The 6,780-nt window shown below is 51.3% G+C and overlaps 1 long non-coding RNA gene across 1 annotated transcript; it reads right to left on the reverse strand.

Annotated features, from left to right (window-relative positions):
* Positions 1–278: 278 nt before the first annotated feature.
* LOC119359318 lies at positions 279–1,894 on the reverse strand. Its single transcript, XR_005172460.1, has 3 exons — positions 1,494–1,894; positions 1,064–1,404; positions 279–821 (listed from the first exon to the last, which is right to left on the reverse strand). It is a non-coding gene; the product is annotated as an uncharacterized LOC119359318 (long non-coding RNA).
* Positions 1,895–6,780: the final 4,886 nt, after the last annotated feature.

Raw genomic sequence — 6,780 nt, forward strand, 5'->3', positions numbered from 1 at the left:
TACCAAGTCCTTTTGTGCATGAGAACTCGCACATAGATAAGCACCGATATCCAAACTATTGATGTAGTCAAAATGACAATCACATCCAAGCAACTAATCAATAATCACATATAAGGTACTCTCTTGACATACTTTCAGTTACGTGCTGAATTTTTCATGGGAAGCCACCAGCGGCAAAGAGCATTGTGGAATAGAGCAAACACATTAATTTAGGAAAACCGATAAAAATATGGTGTAATTTTGGAGTTCTGTTTGTCAATACCATAAATTTCATAAGTGATCACATGTAAGCAAACTGTATGCATGCTTCCGGGCCTGAGCATCCAGTCTGTTGCTAAACTTTTTCTGTTGGTGCCTAGACTGCAAAACCCATAATCATGAAGGATATAAGGTAGTTACAAATAACTAAGTATCTCATGAGTCATGAGATAAAAAATGTCACCTGAACATCCAATAAAGTTATCTTTCAAACCTAAGGTGATATGTTTCATTTGGCATGAGTGGCCTAAAGTTAAATTTCAGTTTAGGTGTGTCCATGCCAGCTATGTTTGATCGAAACAAATATGCAACAGGGTTCATCTGCTAGAATTATAATCAAAATCACAACAGTTATATCTTGAATCTCTTTTTTGAGAATTCCAGTCTTAGCTTGAACTTTGACATGTTACCATGGGTACTGCTTCGCTTATGCATTCTTGCTCTCCAACTATGTGAAATCATAGTTTATGTTGCAAGGTCTCTGACTGCGAAGGGGGTAATCTGGGATACCATTCATGAACTTAATTAAGCTTCTGCTTCACCCATTCTGCACTCTTCAATTGCTAAACGATACAAAAGTAGTAGGCGGTTAGATAATACAAATGAAGAGATCAGTCAATGGACTGCTCCTCGAGGTGAAGAGCAAAAATTCTTTGAAAAAAATCAATGTACATATCTGAATGAACTGTAGCAGAACATATACCTCAATCCGAATATGTGAACCGATTCAAGGTCAAGCGACCATCAGATTCGATAATGTAAAAGGAATCAGGAAAATAATCATGCATCACTGAATCCCATTTACCTTGTTGACGGGAACATTGCCGCAAACATAGGAGTTCATCACCAAGGAATCAACTCCACCGTTTGCCCTGTGTGTAGCTTGACACCTGCGACACTCTCCATGATAAAAATTAGTTGCCAGTACAACACATGGTTATTTACTGAAGGTAGAAAGAAACAGAAAATGATTGACACGAAGTGAAAAAAACACATAGCTATGATCGAACTCAGCCGGAAGTCATGCTAGTCAAAGCCTGGGTGCTTTGCGCATCTTATAAGATTCAGATCGTTCATCTCTTGGGCCATGTGGTCAGTCAGGGAGCGTCGCCTAAGATCTTGTCGAACCAAGAGACGTGATCGCTTCTGTAGTACAACACACAAGGAGATATGAAATTCAGTTTGTACAGATCGAGAACATTAAACAACACAAAGAACATTTAGCTTGTACAGACCTGAATTCTTGTTTTGTTGTCATGCATCGCCAAATTTCTTGGTGGCACTGCGATGACGTGGGCGAGTGTGGAGGATAGCTGTGGCCGGCCGAAGCCGATGCGGGCGGTCGGAAGTGCCCTGTCGAGCGAAGCCAATGCCAGAGGCCCAAGGAGGCGCCGCAGGTGCCGGTGATACTCAGCAGGCGTGCGGAGGTGTCGTCCGAGCATGGCGTTGCCAGCCAAGCAAAGCTGAGGCGAGGCACCAGGGAAGCACCGTGGGAGTGCACTGGTTGATAGGATAATAGTATGGGATCGATCTATTGCTCTCTGAAGTAGTAGCTGTTACAGATCGGGTACATGGAGCGGCGCTCGAATGGGGGAAAACAGGAAGAACTAGGGTTGCAAGGGATTAGGTAGCCGCCGCCGATTCGTGCCGTGATCCTCTGGATGTCGATGCCGTCTCGCTCTCCCCTTCAAGTAGCTGCGCCAGTGGGTTTCAGTTAGCCCACGTTGGCCCGAAGATGCGTGGGTTGGGCTTCTTGGGCCTTGACGACCGTGGCGCCTGGACGACGCGGTTGTTGTTGTTGTTGGCTTGTGGCCCTGGCTGGTCAGGGGCATTGACATCCCCCTCTTCTTGAGTAGAGGCTTGTCCCCAAGCCTGTGCGAGCGGGAAGCGCTCCTAGAGACTGGCCTTGTCCTCCCACGTGTCGCCCAGCACCTCGGAATTGGACCAACGCATGCGCACCTTCTCGCGCATCTTGCCCTTCGAGAGCCTCCATCTTGACTGAAGAATGGCTACAGGAACTGCAAGTTCGTCAGTACCCTGAGGTAATTGAGATTCGACCGTCATACCCGAGTGCATCACGCGGCGTAGCAGAGAAACGTGAAACACCGGGTGAATCGTTGCTTGCGGATGGAGTTGAAGCTTGTATGCGACTTCATTGATCTTGGCTATGATCGGAAACGGGCCGTAGTACTTGTACGCCAGCTTGTGATTTGCCCTTGGCGCGATGGAGGTTTGGATGTATGGTTGGAGCTTCAGAAACACTTGATCACCCACTTCGAACATTCGAAACGAGCGCTTCTTATCTGCCTGACTCTTCATCACATGCCTTGCTCTATTCAGATGCTGCTGCAACAGTTCTTGTACTGGATCCCTTTCTTCGATCCACGCTTTTAGTGCTGGCACGGAACAGGTGTTCTCGGCTTTGATCCCCCAGTGCCGCGACTCATAACCAAACATGGCTTTGAAAGGTGTCATACCTATAGCCGAGTGATGAGAGTTGTTGTACCAGAATTGAGCTAACGAAATCCAGAAACTCCACCGTCTTGGGCATGCTTGCGTGAAGCATCGTAAGAAAGTTTCCACACACTGATTAACCCGCTCGGTTTGGCCATCTGTCTGCGGGTGATTGGCCGTGCTGAGCCTGAGCTGAGTGCCTGCGGCCTTGAACAAGTCCTGCCAAAAATGACTGGTGAAAACCGGGTCACGATCTGACACAATAGCTCCTGGTAGGCCATAAACCTTGTAGACTTGTTGGATGAAAAGCTGGGCTACTGATGCTACTGTATACGGGTGGGCTAGAGGCGACAAGTAGCTGAATTTGGTCCTTCTATCAACGATCACCAGCAGGCAGTTGAACCGGCTAGATTGGGGGAGGCCCTCCACGAAATCCATGGAGATCATGTCCAAAGGCTTGGTAGGGATCGGTAAAGGAAACAAGAGCTCGGGTGAAGCCGCTCTGTCCGGTGTGGCCTGCTGACACACCGCACAACACTGCACGTAATGTTTAATCTGTATCTTCATCTTGGGCCACGTGAAAAGACGTCTGATATGTCTGTAAGTCACTGGGAACCCTGAGTGACCTCCTACTGGGCTATCGTGGAAGGCTTGGATGATGCTCTGCTGTATGTGAGTTCCTCCTCCCAGGCAAATTCTCCCTCTGAACCGGATAATGCCTTGCTACAGCTGAAACCTGCCCTTGGGATCGTCACGCACGGCTAGTTGTTCCAAAAGCTTCTAAGCATGGGGGTTGCTGTTATAGGTGCCGAGGACGTCTTCCAGCCAACTGGGTTGACACGATGTGACCATAGCTAGAACTTCTGTTTGGTTGGCACGCGATAATGCATCTGCGCCTCTGTTTTCAGCTCCTTTCTTGTACTTGATGCGATACCTGAGTCCCAAAAGCTTGGTAAAGGCTTTCTGCTGCCATGGAGTATTCAATTGCTGCTCTTCTAGGTGGGTGAGGCTTTTTTGGTCTGTGTAGATGATGAACTCCGAGTGCTGATGATACGGGCGCCATTGGTCCACTCCTACGATGATAGCTAGGTACTCTTTCTCGTAAGTGGACATGCCTTGATATCTTGGGCTGAGTGCTTTGCTCATGAAGGCGATTGGGTGTCCCTGTTGCTGCAGAATTGCCCCTATGCCTTGATCACACGTGTTTGTCTCCACTGTGAATGGCTGATCAAAATTGGGTAAGGCCAACACCGGGGTTGTGATGAGTTGCTCCTTCAAGACTTGAAAAGCCGTTTCTATGATAGAAGTCTAGAGAAATGGAACCCCCTTCTTTAGTAAATCGAACAGTGGCCGCGCAATCACTTCGAAATTGCGGACGAAGCGGCGGTAGTATCCTGCCAGACCCAAGAAATTGCAGACTCCCTTGACATCTTGCGGGGAGGACCAGTTGACCACTGCAGCTATCTTGGACAGATCCGTGGCTACCCCTTGTGCGCTGATGACGTGGCCCAAGTAAGCTACCTTGCTTTGCCCGAAAGCACATTTGCTGAGCTTCACCTTCCATTGGTCTTTGCGAAGCAGTTCCAGAACTTGCCTCACATGGCATGTGTGTTCCTCTAAGGTGGCGCTGAAGATTAAAATGTCATCGAAGAAGCATAACACACAGACTTGTATAACTGTCTTGAGAGTAGCCGTTAGCCCTTCGATGAATGTAGATGGAGCCCCGGCTAGCCCAAACGACAAAACCTTGAACTCAAAATGGCCCTGATGAGTTGAGAAGGCTATCTTGTACTCCTCCCCTGGCGCGAGTCTGATCTGATGATACCCCGCATGCAAATCGAGCTTGTAAAACCATGCTGTCCCATGCAATTCATCCAGAAGCTCTTCAATAACTGGGACTGGAAACTTCCCGACCACCGTGATAGCGTTTAGTTGTCGGTAATCAATACAGAGACACCAAGTACTGTCTTTTTTCTTGACCAGGGTGACCGGAGAGGAGAAGGGACTGCTGCTGCGCTGAATGACACCTGACTTCAACAGGGCCTTGACCTGGGCTTCTATTTCTGTTTTCTGCTTCGGTTTGTAACGGTACTGCCTGACATTGACTGGCTGCGCTCCTGGAATTGGAGGGATGCGATGATCGCATGCCCTCCTAGGTGGTAGGCCCACTGGCTCTTCGAATACATCCTGAAATTGGTCCACAATCTCTTGAATGCAGGCTGGAGTCTGTTCCAAGCCTTCTTGTTGGGGAGCAACCACACACAGATGTATGATGTGCGTGATCGACCCTTTGCTGCACAGATTTTGCAGCTGCAAACTGTTGATGGACTAGCAGCTCGTCGAATCCGCGTCGTGCCCCACTAGACGAAGAGGACCGTTGGCGTAGGGATCTCGATGAAACGGGCGCGCCAGTCGACTTGCATCGGGCTGTGTTCTTCTAGCCAGTCCATCCCCAGAATGACGTCATACGTGCCTAGCGCCAGCACCTTCAGATCCGTGTAAAACTCGTGTCCTTGAGCGTACCATGCGCACCGTGGTGCAATTTCTGTGCAGATTAGCTCGCCCCCATCTGCGACTCTCACACAGTAGGGTTTGATCAGCCGCTGGATCCCTGAGAGTTGGCTTGCGAGACACTCGTTGATGAAAGAGTTGGAGCTGCCCGAATCGACCAGCATGAGCACTTCGTGTCCCTGGAGCCATGCTCGAAGTTGAAAAGCTTTGGCTGACACGCCTCCTGTCACCGCAGAAACCGAGATGGCCATGGCAGTGTCTTGAAATCCTTGCTTTGAACTCACTTGAGTGTCGACGAAGCTATCGATGCCGAAGAGGTCCAGCAACTCCTCGACGACGTGCAACTGCACCGAGGTGGGGCACACATGGTTGTGCCCCCACTTCTCGCCGCACATGAAACATAGGCCGCGAGCTCGCCTGTATTCTCGCAACGCCTTGAGCTTGGATGGTTCGGCACGAGCTGCGTCAGTGCCACGGCGATCGGCGGCGACTGTGGCTGGAGGGTGACGCAGAGGAGGCGCCAGTAACGGTAGCGACACCCCCGTGCACTGTGGTAGCTCTGGAGGCCGCGCTGGGGGCGTACGCGCTCCGTCGGCCACTTCTTCCTGAAGTAGCGCGAACACACACGCCGTGTCGAGATCGGGCGGACGTTGCACCATCACCACCGCCTGTATAATAGTCCTCAGTCCCTCTTTTGCCAGGGGCGGGGCCGGCGTCACCAGGGATGCCACCGGGTGCCCCCGTTGAAGAGGAATTGCATCGTGGCCATCGGGCCCATGAAGGATGCTCGCTGCGCCTGCCGAGGTGCCGATGTGGTTGCCCGGCGGCTGCAGCGTGGTGGCACGCGGGTCCTCCTGCTCCGTCAGCGGTGGTGTGGGCGCGACTTGGAGAGCGGCCACCGCGTCGCTGAGATCCGCCACGCGGCGCTCGAGATCGGGGCACCAGCTGAGGAGATCATCGATTTTCGTCGCGGTGGTTTGTTGTGCCTTGGTGAGACCGTCGATTGCGGCCTCGATCTTTGTCTCGAAGCGGCTGAGGAAGGCGGACACGCTGGGATCCATGGCGTCGCGAGCTTGGCGGAGACCGCGCGTCTCAATGAGATGCGCCAGGGCGGAGCAGAGAGGGGTGGTGGCTGGCGTCTCTGATACCAGATGATAGGATAACAATATGGGATCGATCTATTGCTCTTTGAAGTAGTAGCTGTTAAAGATCGGGTACATGGAGCGGCGCTCGAATGGGGAAAACAGGAGGAACTAGGGTTGCGAGGGATTAGGTAGCCGCCGCCGATCCGTGCCGTGATCCTCTGGATGTCGATGCCGTCTCGCTCTCCCCTTCAAGTAGCTGCGCCAGTGGGTTTCAGTTAGCCCACGTTGGCCCGAAGATGCGTGGGTTGGGTTTCTTGGGCCTTGATGACCATGGCGCGTGGACGACGCGGTCGCTGTTGTTGCTGGCTTGTGGCCCTGGCTGGTCAGGGGCGTTGACATTGGTGCACCATGGTGTGGAAGCTGGAGACGAAACATCGAGCTCTCCATCTTTACGTGATGATGAGATCGCATA

The sequence above is a fragment of the Triticum dicoccoides genome, chromosome 2A, assembly GCF_002162155.2.
Source record: "Triticum dicoccoides isolate Atlit2015 ecotype Zavitan chromosome 2A, WEW_v2.0, whole genome shotgun sequence".
Classification (NCBI taxonomy): Eukaryota; Viridiplantae; Streptophyta; class Magnoliopsida; order Poales; family Poaceae; genus Triticum; species Triticum dicoccoides.